General features: G+C 38.7%; 1 pseudogene across 2 annotated transcripts; it reads right to left on the bottom strand.

Moving 5' to 3' along the window:
- Positions 1–2479: 2479 nt before the first annotated feature.
- Positions 2480–19177, bottom strand: LOC145992245 (glucose dehydrogenase [FAD, quinone] pseudogene; annotated as a pseudogene). Of its 2 annotated transcripts, none has more exons than XR_014442157.1 (2): positions 19139–19177; positions 2480–5779 (listed from the first exon to the last, which is right to left on the bottom strand). The product of XR_014442157.1 is annotated as a glucose dehydrogenase [FAD, quinone] pseudogene, transcript variant X2 (transcript). The 2 variants fall into 2 exon arrangements; XR_014442156.1 differs by lacking the exon at positions 19139–19177 and adding an exon at positions 18788–18910.
- Positions 19178–19288: the final 111 nt, after the last annotated feature.

Here is a 19288-nt window from a genome sequence, read left to right as displayed (position 1 = left end):
AATCTGCGTTTCACCTTTCAGGGAAATGTTATTACAGGAATAAAAATCTGAAAAGGGTTACAGTTATCTCACAATTCTAGAAATATTCTGACCCTGGTGCACAACTGGCACACACTGCAGTGTATCAGATCCCACTGTATTATCTTTTTTTTCTTTTTTTTTGAAAAAAAAACAACATTTTATTCTCTGCTACAATGTTTCTTTTTCATTGTATATAACTAAAAAAGCTTTATGTTGGATTGCAAAATTTGTAAAATTTTGAAAAAAGAAATGTACATTTCATACTATGATCCCTCTTCAGATGAAATCATTACACGATTGGCAGTTCTGGTTGAGCTTATTATATCATCCATCTTTTCTATCTTCTTGCTTTTTAATTGTCGATTTGAAAATTTGAAAACGACATGCATTTATTTTCTTTTGTATGCTTACTTCTGTTGTTCAAGCCAGATAATAGAGAAAATTGATTACCTGATATTTTTCTTACAGGAAGAAAGTATGTGCATGTGCATGTTGTGCGTGTTTAGAACAATAGAAAGCGAAACTCCCAGAATCTGCAGGAGTCCATTAGGTGGAGTACTTTCATTCCATCTTCGTAACACTGAAGAGTGTTGAGCAAAATCTGCGTTTCACCTTTCAGGGAAATGTTATTACAGGAATAAAAATCTGAAAAGGATTACAGTTTTCTCACAATTCTAGAAATATTCTGACCCTGGTGCACCTCTCACTCTACCACTGCAACGTATATTTGTACTACACAATTAAAGGCACCTATGGAGTTCTTGGGAAGAAGTTCTTCGATTTTGATATGTACGAGAAAGAGTGAACCTGCATCTCATGATTGAAGAGTGGCAAATCCTAAAAACCGTTCTTTTACCTGCCCACGATACAAATATCTGTCCTGTTCCTTTCTCGCAATGTCTCTTGTTTCATCTGACATCAGTGCCAGTACTTTCGCCTCTTCCACTTCCTGGCTTATTTTGCTGAGAATAAGTGTGGACATTACGCACACTAAATTGTTTTGAATCTACGTAATTTTGAGTGTAATTTGCATTTTAAGGTTCTAATTCAATATTTTAAAATTAACTTTAAGAGTATCGAAGAAATTCCCTTTCTTAAGGTTTGCCTCAGACTCATATCTCGAAATCCCTGAATAGTAAGCAACAGCGATGCATCCACAACAACTGACATGTAGTGTCGGTTTTCTTGGATCACCTTTGGTCCCTGGTTCGATAGCCGGTGGAAGCACTTTAAACTGTAGGTACAGTCCCGATTAGCCTTACTGTGCATAAAGTGGACTTAAAACATCACCTTTGAATATATTTTACTAAATAGCGTTGTCACTAACGTCCCACAATTAGAATAATTCGCCCGTACTACATATGATGCTTTGTGGTCTTCAAAATATTCGTGATGTTTTAAAACCATCCACATTCAACTTTTTTTCCAGTTTTTAAAACTGGTTAAAACTTAGGTTAATCCCGACGATTACATAACATAAATGAATGAGAAATCACTTATGCCCAGGTCGGCGATTGAATCTTGAACTAAAGTCGCACACACATATATATAATAAAACAAATTAATATTTGTTGGCCAAGTTGGTATTATGAGCAAGGAAAGTGATATCATGCAGAATACACCACTTAGAAAAGGTGAAAATCGTCATACTCTTAGAAATGAACTTTCTTATTATTCGATATTTCATTCACTTCAGTTGCGGGAGGGGGGCGGGCGTGGTGTTAAGTATCTGACAAGGGCCCTCACCCCCCCTGTCCCCGTTTGGCGTCGTCACTGACACACACACTTAAGAATTGCAAATCACATTTTTGAACATCTCGAATTATCGTCAAGCTGATGCAGCCCAGACAAATTTCTCCAACATTTGACATATCGCCCAACTCTATCATGCAAATACTTGTGCTGTGGGACTCCAAGCAAGTTTATTGGAAAAGAAAATACAAGTGAATGTTCATGATCTATTGTATAAGTATTCGAATTATGTATTATGAAGGATATGTGAGCATCAGGTAAGTTCGTATACTAAATAAACAGTGGTAGGAAGATGGTAGACAAAAATTTTTCTGCCTACGTTAGATATCTGACGAAATCTATCGTGTGCGTACATATGCAATGATGCATCAGTACAAGGAAGATTTTACAAGTGACACCATTATGTCACTATATAATGGGTAATCTAATGTAGCACACAGAACCCGAAATCAATAAATGAACGTTGATGTACTTTTGGTGCTTCAATTGACACAGTTAAATGTGTAATTTTGATTTCTTTGAAATGGTCGTGCGGATCTTCTCAATTGATGCATTTCTGCATCATTAGCAGTTTATGCACTTTAATGTGTTAATGGACCAAAAAAATGTAATTGAGGCATTTTGGGTTCCTTGCGTTTGCATTAATTACTTTGAATCTTTTCATTCCATATTAATGGTTATAAATTTGAAAGACAAAAAAACTCTCTTTGAAATCTTTTCAGTTTTATTGTGATAAGAAGAACATTAAAAATAAATTAAGAATATACAAGGCTTTTTGGTTCAATGAATTCATATGTAGCGCGAACTTCGAGTTTTTGCTCATCAGTGATCGAATTCAAGGGAGTGCAGATTTTCGCAAGGCATCCCCCCAGCTATCTCGTTGCCATCATGTTAAACCCTCCATTTAATCTCAAGGAACAACGAAACATCCCCCTAAGTAACATTTTCTACTTCAGATGCTGTTGCTCATGCTGTTCAAAACTTGGTACCCAGAGCTCTAGCCCATAAGGTATCGTTGATCCTTGTAGATATACAGTACTAACAGTGCAGTAGTCGCACTAACAAGTTCTTGGTTATTACGTTCAGTCTGTAGAAATGGTTATGATAGTACAACTACCTAGTTTTCCAATCAAATTTGGTAAAATTTGCAAAAAAGGATGTTTTTGAACCTTGTAGAATTTAGAGTGTGATCACTAAGTCATAACGTTGATGACATTTTGTGAAATAAATATTACGACTACTCGGCTTTTTGTTTACAATGATTAAATACTTAGTTAGAATTTTAACTGAAGTGTATGGGTTGAATCCAGAAACAAATTTTGTTCCTTTGCTTTGACAATTGTAATTTACAAGGAAGGTGATTTTGCAAGGCAATTGTTTTACCCTAAATCGAGAAAAATGCAATATTTCGCTCTTTTCACATGTTGAGATTCAATTATTTCTAATCTATTTCGAAGTTTCTCTGCTTGGAGAAGGAGAATATAATAATAAAAAATCATAATATCATCGCAATTATAAACCATTTTTCAATTGCTTCAATTGTTGTTTAAAATAAGCACATTACTCGAAGTAGAAAGATGGTTTATTGAATTATACGATAGGAGAGGGGATGCTTGTATGGATCAACATGGAGATAGTGCAGTAGGTTACGAATACTTGTGCAAATTTTCCTAGCTGGGGGATTCCTTATGAAAATTGCATTAACTGAGGATAGCATTTCCTGCATTCCCACCACTTCGAGCACTGTGTAAATGTACCATTTATCTTTAAGGGAGTTTGCACGCTGAAGTAGATTGTTTGCTCAGAGGGTAAGCTCCCTATAATGGGGTTATTTATGAAAGTACTATCAACACAGCTCTGTCGATAATATGTGTATGCAGCGCACCTCTATAGAATTGATTTGTGGCTGCTTAGTAGTGATGTAGATGTTCTTACCGAAGTTTGCACCATTGTGCACATGAAGTGCCCACTCATGGTAATAGAACTACTAACAGTTGTGCATTGCAATCGTTTCAAGTGACGAGAATCGACATGTTGATACCGCGCAGTAAAGGTTCCATCCTACTGATTCAACAACCCCCAGTCTTCCTTGATCATGTCGCATCCCTTCTCGGCAATCATCTGAGCCACGGCGTTGGTGTGGCTTCGAGGAATCCTGGGTGCGATGGAGCAGTCTATGACCCTCAGCCTTTTGACGCCGTACACCCTGAGGCGGGGATCGACAATAGCATCTTCATCCGACTCTGGACCCATCTTGCAAGTTCCGACCTGATGGTGGAAGAGCATCGTGTAGGTTCGAAGGTGGCACTCCCAGTAATCCTCGGAGCCGAAGGGAAAATTCTCGCAACCCGGAAGTGGGACGGTGTAGATGTCGCTACCGTACCTCCTCATCGCACTCGTTCTGCTCATCTTAAGGGTGAGCTTCAATCCTTCCATGGCCACATCGACGTCTCTTCTGCTCGTGAGGTAGTTTGGGTAGAACAGAGGTGGGTCGAAAGGGTCTTTGGATCTTAGTTTCAAGAACCCGGTGCTCTCCGGTTGCAAGATGATGGGGAAGACCGTCCAAGTATCCTTACCCAGTATGGGCTTGAACACTTGATTGTACAACTCGTCGCTCAAGCCGTGGGAATATCTGATGCCACCGTTGTCAGAGTTGGTTGATCCTGGGGCAAAGATTAGCTCCATGTCAGGGTAACTACCTGCGTACTTGGTTCGTACGAAGCCTACAGCCTCGGCACCTCCAAACACCGTAAATGGGCCTTTGCCGTTCACAAAGTAGTCAAAAGTGTTCCTCAAGTTTGTGATTCTTGATTCTATAAGCCCAACCGTGTCGTTCACTAGAAAAGTCACTCCGCCGAACCCTATGTGGTCTTGCAGGTTACGACCGACCATCGGCGCGTTGTGCACAACCGGGATTCCCAACTCCTCCAAGTGATCTTCCGGTCCGATGCCCGACAACATGAGGAGCTGAGGAGAGTTCAAGGTACCTGCGGAGAGAATGACTTCCTTCCTGGCTTTGACGAAATGACGCACGTCGTCCCTGTAGTACTCCACCCCGTACACCGATCTCGTCGATTCGTCGATCAACAACTTGGTGACTGTCGAATCTAAAGACAGGTGAAAGTTCGTTCTATCCCTGATGGGCCGGAGAAAGGCTTTCTCCGTGCTGCATCGTCTACCGTCTCGTGCGGTTCCCTGGAAGAAGGAGAACCCTTCCTGGAACTTCCCGTTGATATCCCTCACTTCGAAGCCCAACTCTTCCGCCGCTTCCAGAAAAGCCTTGGCCAGGGGCGTCGTGTAGGGAGAGTCCATCACCGTTTGGTACCCGCCTGTGGAATGGTAGATGGTTTGAGCGAGGTATGGATTTTTCTCGTCCTCCGACTTCTTGAAGTAGTGCAGAACGTCTCTGTAGCCCCAACCCGGGTTCCCCATGGCTTCCCAGGCGTCGTAGTCACGTCGGTTGCCTCTGGTGTACAGAAGGTAGTTGATGACGCTCGTGCCTCCTAAAACTTTCCCTCGCGGCCAAATGCAGCGCCCTCCTTGCAGCCCTCGGCAGACGTACGGGGAAGGTTCGGTCCAGTAATTCCAGTTCATTTCCGGCACGTGGTCGACGTATGCGGCCAGAACCGGGACATCCGTGAGAATATTGTCGAAGCCTCCAGCTTCCAGTAGCAGCACCTTCCAGTCATTTACTTCGCTGAGCCTATTGGCCACCACCGCTCCTGCGGACCCACCACCCACCACGATGAAGTCGTACACGTCATCTGGATCCAGCACGTCCTTGTTCCTTCCCTCCACCACCGTAACGCCTGATCTGAAGATTGTCCCCAGGAAGTCCACGAGTGATGTGGCATTCGTCAAGGTTTGGTTTAGCGTGTAAGGCAAGAGCATGCCCAAAATCAGCAAGCACCATTTCCAAAGAAGCATTTTCCGTCTCAGGGCGATCCTCACGTCCAATATATACGGAAGTTCCTTGTCGAGTTTGAGAAGTGCGGTGCTTCAAAGCCTGAAAATAAAGAAAAACTCACATTAGGCTTCGCCACCTTTATTAGAAAAAGTATCGAAAATCTCCACACTATGCCTTGCTTCTAATGAGTAATGATGGTCTCACATTGATCTGATCATCTTATTCATCTTGTTAGTTGTTGCTGTCGATTATTTGTGCATCATTTGACAAGGAAATGGAAGAAATATCCATGACCACCGTATTGAAGGTTTCAAACCGATATTTTCATGAAGCCAGTGACGTAAAGGGTGACTTTAGATTCATATTAATCAACCAATGAAATATATTTCCCAGATTTTGTGTATCCGACTAATTTTTTTGAGAAAATCTGCATCAAAAGAGAGACTGGGAGTTATAACCCATCGTAACCCTCCCACGGATCGTTGCATAGGATGACTGAGGAAAACCACCACAAAAAATCCCATTCGACATTCCAAAAGAAAAGTGCATGATGATGTGTGTTCACACATCTTTCTGGGGAATGAACCATTCGTCTTTTGCAATCCAAAATAGAAGTAGATAAGAATGAGACTTTAGTACTTTCGCTCTGATTTTTCGGAAGGTCTGCATCCTTAAACTGTAAATTTGCTTCTTTGTACAATCTATAGAGGGTACTGAGCCAAGTATAAGGTTTCTTAGAGGGTCTGTACTCGTTGAAAATGATCTAATTGGTAAAAAGTGTTGGAAAACAAGTTGGGAGGCTCCTTTCCAGTTTGATACTTAGTTCAAATGCCTGTAAGGAAATGAAGTGGGCAAAGTGACTTCACTAGTTTTTTTTTTTTTTTTGTAGAATAGAGACTTTTGCAATAGTGTTCAAATAATTACCCTATCATTTTAAAACGATTTCAAACTTCAAACAATGTCAATGTAAGCGTACTATATTTTATGTAGCTCGTATAGTGTGTTATATTATTAAAATGGTCATTTTTTACAATTTTAAGTACATATTTAACTCCATATTATGGTGAAAATAACTAAATATATATTTAGCACATTTTCAATACATATAAATCCGTTCCCTTGGAAATAAGAAACTGAGCAAAGTTATGAACTTTCATTATCTAGCAAAGGCCTTTCAGCAAACAACTTAGAAAAGCACTAAAGCAGACACGCATACTAAAATATCGGAAGTACCACCCTTGAGTCCGAGTACGTACTTATTACGAGTTGCCTTGTACAAAGAAGACAAAACATTCCTCATGTAATATCATGTTAGACATTATCTTATCCTGAATTCCACTAAAGGTGCTAAATTATAAGGAAATATGTTCTCACTGATAGAACAAATACCACCTTTGAAACAAACTGATAGTTTTGTGCATACTTACAACCACTTATTCATGGGCATAGCAAGTAACTGACCTTTCATAAGAATATTCAACCAGTAGCAGTATCTTGTCTGACCTTCAGAAATATTATGTCTTTATCCCATTTTAAAAATATTTATTTCATTATGGCAAATTCCATTGCGACGGATGTGACATTCAGACAAATTTACATTCATTTTTAAATTATTTTCTTAGCGCCTTCAAATATGTAACTCTTTCAAGTCATGTAATTTCATTTTTCTTAATTTCAGAATATTCCTCCCCATCTCAATTTTTAGCTACAGAAAATACATTTTTTTGTAATTTTGACGGGCATTAGGGCCTTCCTCAGTTTTCAGAAAACACTGTGAAACTGTATGTTTACTGAAACAATTTTATTTTATTTTCACAAAACAAACTTTAATCGACATTTAGATGCTTTTAGTTTCTAAAAATATTACTAAATACTTCTTTTTATAAACATTTTTTTGCCTGTGACGGGTGTGACAAATTTAGTCACGGGTGTGACACCATACACATGATTTACTTTGTAGGATTATGGAACAATGCAAAAGACTATGAAAATTATCATAAATAGATTCTTCAAACTAAGCTTTGTTTCAGAGATGAAGTAGGATGCTTCTGAGCTTAAGATATAGAAACAAAAAATGAGACAATTAGAACGAAATTAGAATTGATTTAGATTTCTTATGGTATATTACTATATCAAAATGAAACTAAATTAAGTGAAAACACCAAATATAAAATCCCACTTCTACTATAAATATTGATAGGTTTGAGACAATGTTATTTAAGAGCCACGAAACTAATGTTTATATTATGTGGACAGAGAGGGAGATCATGAAGTAGGAATGCAAGTGCGACTTCTGATCATTGCTGAAAGACATTGGCCGGGAGGAAGTCGTGGCTGATCCTGGAGTAGCGTTGGTGGAGCGTGAGGAGAAGAAAGTGTTGAGGAGTAAGTGGCGTGCTCGATGTGAGGAGGTACCAGGACCGGAGAGAAAAGGAATTAGGTAAATGAGAGGGTTCTACTTCTAGTACACTTTCGGGTCCGCATGGTAAAGGTGTTCTATTAAATATTAAAAAGGATCAAAAGCGAATGTCTCTACTGTTACATCCCCTGGCTGCCAATAGGTACTTCAACAATTAATAAATCCACATTTTGCTTGGTTTTTCCATTAACTTCATTTCATAATTGATACTTTGAATAAAAATAAAATTAACCTTGTTTGTTCACATTCACATGGAATGGCTCTTATGAATAATTTCTTGTTTTCCAACGATTGGGGTCTCGGGTTCGAGATCCGGCCAGAATATTGGTGTCACCTCAAAAATGTCATCATATCATCACTCATCCTCACCTCCATCGTCTCGATTAGCCAAAAGTATCAGAAAATGATGCTGAATAATAAAATACAAAAATAGTGATCGTGTTTCTCAAAATGAGCTTGTAATTTTTAGTTTAAGTTATAACCGAATATTTTTGCTATGTAATTCTCATGGAAATTTTCAATCTTATCTAGATTTCTTTAGAATGCAGGTCATTTGATATTATATATTAAAAGGCAATGTACAGTACAATTTCATTACATTTCTTTAGTAATTTGATTATTGATTTGGTTTATTTTACTTCGCTTTTCTGCCACTTTTGGCCAATTGCGAAGATGGGGATGAGTGATGAATGAGCGTGGGGTTTATTACATCACCTACAAGATGGCAGAGATTGAAAATGTGTGGGGCCCTACTCCCACATCCTCTAAATGTGTCTTCATGGCACGGGGAACATCAGTGTCACATCCGAAATGAAAAGAAACACTAATTGAAAAATTTCTTTTTCTCCTCAAATAATTCTTGGTTTTGACCTTCAACATGTTCCGCTTCTTGGTCTTACGTAATAATACGAAATATATAAATTAATTTTTATTCATTGTTACATTGTTTATATTGTGATAATACTTCAGACTAAGGGACAGAAATTTCTCATTTTTTAGATCTCTGAAATTTTTTTGTTATATGCCTCGCGTATGCCCCACGCTCCGCACCCAACTAGGGCCGGTCCTGTCTCACATGACTCACCGCGTTGTGTGTGTGAGAGAGAATGAGGGATAGAGTGAAGGACATTCGTCGGTTGTAAGGAACCCAAGCCACTGACTCTGAATAGGGCTGTTACAACCTGGGATTGTCAGTGACTGTACATATCCAGCATATCACGTTGGTATGTGACCTAGATAATATTTTCCTTAGATCCAACGGGACAAACAAAATAATAATTTCCAGTTCGTTCATAGCATCGTACAGTGAATTTTCTTTTAGGTATCACCAAGAAATCACGTTCCCCCAAACTCCACAACATACAGTCCCCACCAGATTCAGCTGTTAATAAATTATTAAAATATTTGTAATTACCTGGTTTGTCTTTTTGGTTCTAACAATCCAAAGACGTTCAATCCATTGAACTTTTAGATACAATTGTAGCGCTTCAGGAGTTCTCCATGGTTGACTTAAGAGAATACACATATTCAGTAAATGAATCAGTTTTAGCTGAACAGGACTCGAAAAAGAGATTAACCTGAGAAGGACCTGTTTCTGAGAGAATCCGTTGTCACGTACATAACCTAAGCAACACAAACTTTGTTCATAATATGGCCTTGCGAACACTTCGAACACGTATTGTGAGATAAATTTTGTATGTACGTGACATTGTATGATAAGGATCTTCCCAGCACTAGTTTCAAGTTGCTCGACTGTTCAAGGTGAATTGTCTGAATCTACAAAAGAACTTACATGCAACAAGTACAATGGATAAGAAACAGCAATCTTTCTTGCGTGGAATCATGAGACAAGGAACTTCAGCGGTTAGGCCACAGTTTGAAATGGAAAAATGGAAGTTTTTCTAGCATATTTAGTTGAAATTTTACATATACACACATCCATGCATATATACATACATACGAGATGTCATCGTACAACACCGACAAGCTTTCAAGCAGTGGTGGGGGACACCACATACCCAATCTTGGACGAAAATCAATTCTAGGGAATGAAACATTGAAGTAAAGAAAAGCAAGACCAGCAGAATCTAAGAGTAGCAGCAAAAAAGGATACTCAAGATGGAAATAGTTTTCACGTATTTCTTCGATGTTTTCTTCCAGACTGCCAGGGGCACCAGCGGAGGGGGGGGGGGGCAATTTTCCCACCCCTCGATTTCAAATTTTACACAATTAAAAATACATTTCGTAAAATGTTCTTCCTCGCTTCGCTTGTAAACACAATATCTGCTATTCTTATAGTCCAGCCGGACCCTGTGGCTGAGTATATAGCACATCGCGCTGCGACGCCAAAGGTCCCGAGTTCGAATCCCGCTTGGGCATGGTTGTTTGTGAATGTCCATTCATCAATTTCATCACTCATCCCTATCACATTTGAGAAACATTTTATATAATTTTTACTATTGGTTTGATATGAGGCGGATGAATTGATTATGTAATATAATATATTTAAATAATATATTAAGAAAACTTTGAATACGTACACAATTTAGTGTTATTTTACGTCGCTACATGTTGCATTTGAGTAAAACATGTGTTGTACAAAAATAATTATAATAATGCCTGTTCCATGTGAACAGTGAACACTATATGTAATTTATTCCATGCAATTAATAGTACTAATTCCTGTACAACATTTAAAGTGGCGCGAAGAAGTCTCCAGGGGCTTGATAACTCGACACTGACAAAAATTTTGCATTTCACGAAGTATACAAGTTGCCACGGCAATTAACGGTGGGAATTCAGAACTCCATACATCGCCCCTCAATGTGTACTGCATTTGTTATGGAACATGTCGGCCTTGTCTCCAAGTTCTTTCGATAATAGGCTTGCTCTTACCTACACTTTGTTTAGATGCAGGGAAAACAAAGAACATACACATTTAAGTTGCTTCGTGAGCGGATCCACGGGGGAGGCGATAGGGGTGATCACCCCTCCCAAGTGCCAGACTTCTGGATATAATATTATGACTAATTTTCTTGAAGAATATTCTATCCTTTATCACCAAGTTTAACAGCCTCGAGAATTTTTTTAAAGTTTGATTTAAGTCCACTTTATGCTGAACATAGGCTAATCGGAACTGGACCTACAGTTCGAATCTCGGCCTGGGCATGGTTGATCTTTGTGTGTGAGAGTCCCTTCATCAATTTCATCCTGTCATCACTAACTCTCATCTTCGCGATTAGCCAAAAGTGTCAAGAAAGCGAAGTAAAATGTACCAAATGAATCGATCCGAACACTGTCACTGTGCAATATTGGGTATCGAACTCAGGACCCCTTGATTACAAGGCGACGTTACCACTATGCCACAGGGGAAAATAATAGGGTTTAATTACATTCAAATATATAAATGCGGCAGTTGAATCTTCAGATATATATATATTAAAAAAACTGAAATTCATTTTGTACTCACACAATTTTAGTGTTATCTCCATATTGCATTATTCAACGGCTCATTTTTGCTTCAAGCTATACATTAGCATTGACCTAGTAGTCCATCTGCGTAAGGCGGCAGAATGACAATGAAATTGTTTGACCCAGTAGGGTAGATTATATGCATAATCTATGCGAATAGACAAATGGCAAGATATGTCAGAACGAGTGCTCGACTGGAAAGAATGGTGCAAAAGTGAATTTCAAAATGCGGGAAGTTTTTATCAGAGGATAGCTAATTACAATAGAATCAGGCCCTGGTTTACAAGAGTTAAAGGTATCAGGAATGTGATATTAATAGTATTGCTAAATCGTATTAGGTCAGGACATACAACTATGTGTCGCACTATGTGTCCAAATTCTGAAGAAGCGAAATTGTTTAATGTTTGTTCTGGCAGCAAAATGCCAAAAATTCGAATAGAACTTTTAGGATTAAAAATAAGATGTTCTTCGGATACAGGAAGTGAATGCACCGTCATGAATTATAATGTTTGGGTAAAGCTCCGAGAGAGATTACCAGGCTTGAAACTGCAAACATGTCCAGGAATAAGGTTAAAGGATTTTGTTGGACATAAGAGGTCCCGTATTGTAGGATGCCGAACCATTCTTTTTTTTTTTTTTGAAAATTGCAGGACACACTTTTGAAGATCATGTCTACGTAGTGAAGAATTTAGAGGCAGATTTTTTATTTGGATAGCCATTCTTCAAGAGATATAGAGTCAATTTGGATGCAGGTGCCAACAAATTATATTTAACGGTGAAGGGACAAGTCGTTGAAGAAAGTTTGATTCCAGATGACCAAGATGATAGTTTTGAAGCAATTAATGGTAAGACTTCGTGTGCTAAACTATCGATGGCTGAAAGGGAATCGCATTCAGATAATAGGTCCGCCGCCGAGGAAGATATAGGAAAGAAGGTTTTCGCTCCAGGGTTGCCGAATCAAGAAGATGAGGAGGAACTACACTGCCCATTATTTTCTGACAAACAGGGACTTGTATATAATTCAATCTTCGAGAGAAGTGCAGAACAACCTGTATTTTCTTTACAAAATCCATCTCCCATTCCAAAAGAGGAAAATCTAGAAGAATACCTAAATGGATGGAAGACCTGGCTAATGGACGTCAAAAAGTTTTACGAAGGAGTATTTTGAACAACATGTAAAATCATTTCCTGTTTTCTCAAGAAGCTACATGCAGATGAAGAATGAAGTCCAAGAAGACGATCCCAAATGAAACATGGCCTCACATCATGAAGAAGAAGAAGGGGAAGAAAAATAAAAATATACAAAAAAAGGAGAAAAAGTTATAAAACAAAATTAAATAACGTTAACTTATATTTAATTTTATTTTCTTCTGGGGGAACGCTATGTGGCGCACCAGTCAACATATGCTTTTTCAAAGCACAAAACTGTTCATTCTGTATTGTATTAATCTATGTTGAAATATTTTCTTTAAAAATGTTAAAAATGTGTTATTGTTAATACCTCTATAGGTAAAGGATTGTTAAACTTAATTCTTGCAGAGATGCTGAAACTATGGATATGTAAACAACCATGTAGTTACCTTGGAAAAATGTAAACAGATTTTTGATATACCGTAAAAGAGCAAGACCTTTGTAAGTCATGGGGACATTCTCCTGGTTCCTGAAAGGCTGATGGTTCAGGGGACGTTGAGGAAATATCTTGCTTCGTTCTTCGGTTCGGCTGGTGTACTTGTACTCCAGGTTGGCAGATATTTCACAACCCAACTCTGAATAAGGTGTTCTCCTGCATCATGAAAAGACCAGGGTTATAAACTTCGGTACAACTAATAGGTTTAGGCCTACAAGTTGTATCGGGTGAATTGTCTGTTTGAAAAGTGTTTGTATATCATCGGAAGTTTAAATAAATCTCCTAGTAAGAGATCTGGATGATCTTTTATTCCGAACCAATATAGGATAATTACAAATAAATCCTGCACCACAGACCACTCAAGGGCTTGGTCCTACTAACCCTAAGAAGCCTTTGAGAATTCCGACTAACATAAAACCCTAAAGGCAGAAGGTGCGTGTCAACTACTAAAAGCCATTTCCAAAAGATTCGGATTGTACAAAACCAAGCTGTATATGTGGCAATAAGGAAGATACACATCATATTATATTTGAGTGTAATAGATACATACAAAAAAGAGAGACCTTCTACAATACTTGTAAACTTTGCAATTCCTCTTCCACAGTTTTTTTGGAATCTTTGATTTGTAAACCTAACCTTACAGTTGGATATACTTTACTGTTATCATTTCTTTTTTTTAGACAATGTGGTATATCAGTCAGAGTAATTTATATCAGTAGTATTTCATCTCAAATAATAATGTACACAAAGTGATAAAAAATGTTAGTTTATATATCTACATGAGACATGGGAAAAAATGCAAAAGTGGTTATCTCAAATAAAAGTAAGTAAATGTATAAATACATCACGAACTGGCCAATGAAAGTTCTAGGTGCTAGATTCGAACCCCACCCTCGACCTGGGCCTCCCTTTGCACCCGCCTCTTCACCAACTTCGTTAAATGCACAGCGTCGCGATTAACTTAAAGATTATGAAATCCGACTTAAAGTAAGAATCAAATACAAGATCTGCCACCACGGAATTTACTTTTTTTTAAAAAAAATCGTATGTCACTTGAATTTAAATTTGAATTATCTTTTGGGTACGTCAACACTTGGCTTACATATCTAAAATCTACCCTTACATATCTAAAATCACTGTCTCGAAGGTCTAAATTCCCGTTACCTATTTCAAAGCTGAGGCTGTAAATAGGCACTCAGCACAAATAAGGACAAAACACTGACGCCAGAGCCTTGTTAGGCCTGCAAGAAACATGTGGCTTGTGAATGAGCCAATCGGAAGCAACGTTTCACACTGTAGCGGAATGACAGACCGCACAATCCTGTGTTCGATTGATGAAATCCTGAAGTGACACGTGTCGCCTGTCGCTTCGGTGTGCATTCTTATTTTTATAGAAGCGGCGCCAGGGGGTATTCTCTGTGTATGTTGAACTCTGGGAACCTAAGTATACTTATCTCTACTGCTTTTAAGTCCATGTCTCCAGAGATACTAGAAAACAATGTGTGAGTTGACACTGTAGATTGCAATTCGTTTACTGATTTATTTGTTGTGCAGATAACTGGCACGTTTGGCTTTGGCGTCATTGAAAACAACAAAGAACGGCCGTGAAGAATGAGCATAATGGAAACATGAACGTTCACTTGTAAACCAACGTACTGTGACGTAAGCCATTCAGGTGAAAATTAATGCGAGGGTTGTCCGGAGAGTAAGGTACTGCCAGCCGCAAAAGTTAAGGAAAATTGAGGTGACTTTTATTTAACGCTTATACCAGAATTTTAGTAAATTATTAGCTTCGTCTCAAGAAAATCATCTGCAAGATATTTCTTCACAAGTCTGGACAGTTAAAAATCCGGGAGCGCGAAATTAGGACTGTGTGCACAATTAAACAGAACTTACCACCTCAACACGCATAATTGGAGTCACAGTCGGCAACAGATAATGATTGATTTGGTTGATTGAAAATAAAATTTTGGGGCTGCTTCAAAACATGGGTTATTTTGCATGGTCACATTATACGGGCTGCAGGCCCTTACCGTAACTAAAATCAACACTTGCCTCGGAGGATGAAAATTTCCTTACCCTTTTTAAAATGTACCATATGCGAAAATCTTCGGCTGGTGACACGCACATGCTTTCACTTACATTAAAGTTCACTTTTTTACATAAACGAGGAATTAACATGTCACCATAAAACACACGCATGTATCTGAATTGAATACGACTACATGCGGAAAGAAATCAACCGTCTCTTCATATTGTCCAACAACGACTGAAAAAAAATATTTCGAGCGTATGGTTTTCCTCTAACTTTGCTTGCTCTGACATATGAAGGATTTCGGTTTAGCATATGCAATGATAGTACTTTCAGTGTTTGAAGAGCATCAAAAGGTACAGATAATTACATTACAAATAATTACTATGTGAAATGTTTTACAAGTACTTCAAAGTTAGGGAATCATCTCGATTCAGTATTTTCTTTAAAAAGACAACACAACGCTATAGCTGTCAAAAAGCGTTCGAAAAGTGCTGTTAACATACGTCAAAGACAGGGCACAGTTTTCGTTTTTGATAGAATACATATCTGCCATAAATTAGTTTAATGATATTTTATGATTGATATTTCTACCTTTATGCTCCAAATTCCTTCATCAATAGCTATGGGGCTCTAAAATGAACTGAACTGAAGTGGAATTCTGTAAGTACGATATATTAAAATATAAGATTTTCATATTCATTGGGTAGGAAATGATTATTCTCGGGAATGACACACCCTTAAATCGCAAGCTGCATTAAAATGAATATATGTAGCTTTGCTCGTAATTTTCATATTACGAACTCCTGGTTTTCCATCCCATTAAGCCGGTCCCCGTGGCGGAGTGGTTAGCACATCGCGCTACGACAGCAGGGGTCTCGGGTTCGAATCCCGGCCTGGCCATGGATGTTTGTGACTGTCCATTCATCAATTTCATCATACCATTACTCATCCCCATCTTCGCAAATTAGCCAAAAGTGGCACAAAAAAGCGAAGTAAAATAAAGGAAATCAATCAATCCCATTAAATTCAAAATGAGCTCAGAACAAGCATCAGAACTATATATGTTTTGGAAATGTTATCTGGTCTTGAAACCTTTTCTTTTAATAGTCATAAATTGTAAAAATAATAATAATAATAAAAGATAAATAAAAATTATTTAGGCAAATTTTGCATTAAAACTCGATATTCACGTGTAAAATGGAATTTCATATGCCCCCACATTTTACCTAGGTATGTATGGAAGGTTGAATTTTTGTACCGCCCCAAAATGAAAAACGTTCCTGCGCCACTGGACTTGTGGGTGCCCTGAACGGTCGCCAAAGGGATTCAGAGCGAAAGTTAAATTTTCGCAGTTGAGCGTCTCGCGCTTATTCCTTCGCGGTTATTCCGTTCGCGTTTAGGCCGTTTCGCTCTAATTCCTTTCGTGCTTAATCCGTTTTGCGGTTGTTCCTTTCGCGCTTATTCCGGTGTTCAATTTTCGTTTCGCGGTTGTTCCTTTCGCGCTTATTTCGGTGTTCAATTTTCGTTTCGCGGTTGTTCCTTTCGCGTTCATTCCGGTGTTCAATTTTCGTTTCGCGGTTGTTCCTTTCGCGCTTATTTCGGTGTCCAAGTTTGGTTTCTGAATTAATCTGTTTCGCTGTAGTTCCTTTCACGCTTAATACCTTTCGCGTTTAAACCTTTTGCGCTTAATCTCTTTCGCGGTTAGTCCACCACACCACCCTGAAACCAATACGAAGGAACATCAGTACCTCCCGCTAAAAACACGTGCTCCCAAATGGTTCATCACCATGCTAATTCGCTCTGGCTTACGTTATGCATAAGGTCCTAAAAATGAAACAGAAACCTTGACTTACAATTAACATCTTTCAACTCGTCCGTGACAATTTAACTGTATTAAACTCAGATGATAATGTTTACTGTTGTGACACTTCCCGAAGATCAAACAAGAACAAACAGAAACAGTGGAACGGGATGTAAATTTGTTGCGGTCACTTTTGTTTGCAATAAATAACACGTCTGCCTTCAGGTATGCTCTTGTTGTCCATAGTAATGCACGGAGGAAGAATCATAGTAATTAAATATTACTCACCTTGGAAAATTCGCATTGTGCTTTTATGTTTTGAAAGAGGAAAATTTTCGAAATACTAACAAAATGTCACAAGATAAAAAAAAATACACATAACCAAGTGTTGCTTGAATGAATCGTGGCGTATTCACGTACAATTGCAATAGAAAGTAACACGACATAAACATTTAGTGCAAACAGTGCAGATAAAGCTTCTAAACATTGACAAGTAACAACTAGCTCACATTATGTCAGCTTAAACCTAGGACAAAGTAGCTTGTAAGCAGCCCACTGAGCTGCCCCGGAATATCCACGACTGCCAAACATAGACGTAACTTGCCGGGGCCTGTACTTACCCTCCCCCAAAATTTTCAGGTTTGTTAAAATTTACAAGTTAAGGTTACTTATGTGAGAAGCAACGTAGTAAAGAATGATATTTTTGATTTCGCAAAGTAAACTTTTCTAACGTTGGAAGCGGCCCCGGGTATGTATGACATGGGTACCTGGGGGAAACCCTGGGGGGTAAAGGCGGTCAGGGGCGTGATGCTGATCACATCACCCCCACTCACGACCGGATCAAGAAAGTGTGGGGCGTTACCCCCACACCCCCTATACGCCTTCATGGCGTGGTGCTAAGTACAGGGGATTTCGCAAAGTAACAGTTATTTAATCCTGGTTGCTATGTTTATGGGATGGAAGACTTTTTGATTCTGCTCCCCCTCAAAGTTAAGCTCCAAGTTCGATTCTGACCCCCTCCCCCCAAAGTTAGGTCTAAAGTTACGCCAAATAAAGATTTTCATATTTAGTCAGGGTGATCTCGTATTTGGAGTTAGAGAGGGTATCCTCTCTTCTGGGTATTACTTGAACCGTCTTTCTGGCCAACAGCATTAATCCTCGCGGGGAAGGGGTGGGGGAGGACAATTTTTGGAGGGACCACAAAGTACTCGTTAGATTCTGTATAATAGTAATCTAATAAATTACCCAATATTTCAAACTTGAGCCATTTGTCTATCATAATATGCATCTGAAATTGTAGAATGACCGTATGTTATTTCTGTCACGGGCTGAACACAATCTTCATTATATCTGGCATTTGAAACTTCCTACAGATTTTGTAAACAAATTTCAAAGTTGAACGATTCTAATACCAGGTCCCCCACACATTCGCTGTAGTAAGATGTTCCCATAATTATGAACGGACTAAAACGAAATATAGCCCAAATATATCTTTGTTATGAATAACTTACACACTGCATTAATGTTTTCCAATCTATACAGACTTCTACAATTGAATGTCAGTATTCCCAACATACAATTGCAATGAAATAACCTAACTACCTACTGTACGGAACACACACACTAATCTGCCACCGTTAACCTACCCAAAATGAAATCGCAAGTACACCATTGCAAAAACTAATTCTAATACTCCAAAAACTGTTTAATTTGGTGAAGGGAATACACATAGACCATTTCTCATCTGTACGCACCTAACTAAGCCGCAAGATTGCCAGATCATCCTTCATTTAAGATCCTTATGCACCAATTTTAAGATGTACTCGCTGTGATGGCGCTGAAGTCACGTACACCAAACAGCAGCGAAAAGTCCTTGCATCTGAAGCGGAACGTGGAGCAATTGAAACTGCAGAAAGCAAACCGTCTGTTTTGTTCGGCTGGTAAGCATTATGTAACGAACTGTAAACAGGATAGTTAGGAAATCGAAGTCGATAGTTGGACTTCGAAACCTATTTCCGTCTTATTTAAAAAAAAAAAAACATTGACCTACTGCACCAGAGTTTGCATAATAACGAAGACATTATACTGTAAATACTTTCGCTTACCTGCGAAACAAACCTAACCGGTCCAGTCCAGCACGGATGTTTCCGTCGGCGCTCGTTTGACATCAAATTTCAGGAATCTAGATGTTGACCCAACAGGAAGGTTAACACAACAGGAAAAACCTTGGCGGCTAATCTACCCAAATATCCGGT

The sequence above is a fragment of the Lepisma saccharinum genome, chromosome 9, assembly GCF_977018435.1.
Source record: "Lepisma saccharinum chromosome 9, izLepSacc3.1, whole genome shotgun sequence".
NCBI lineage: Eukaryota > Metazoa > Arthropoda > Insecta > Zygentoma > Lepismatidae > Lepisma > Lepisma saccharinum.
The sequence above is the reverse complement of the archived record's forward strand: the minus strand, read 5'-3'. Positions and strand labels throughout refer to the sequence as shown.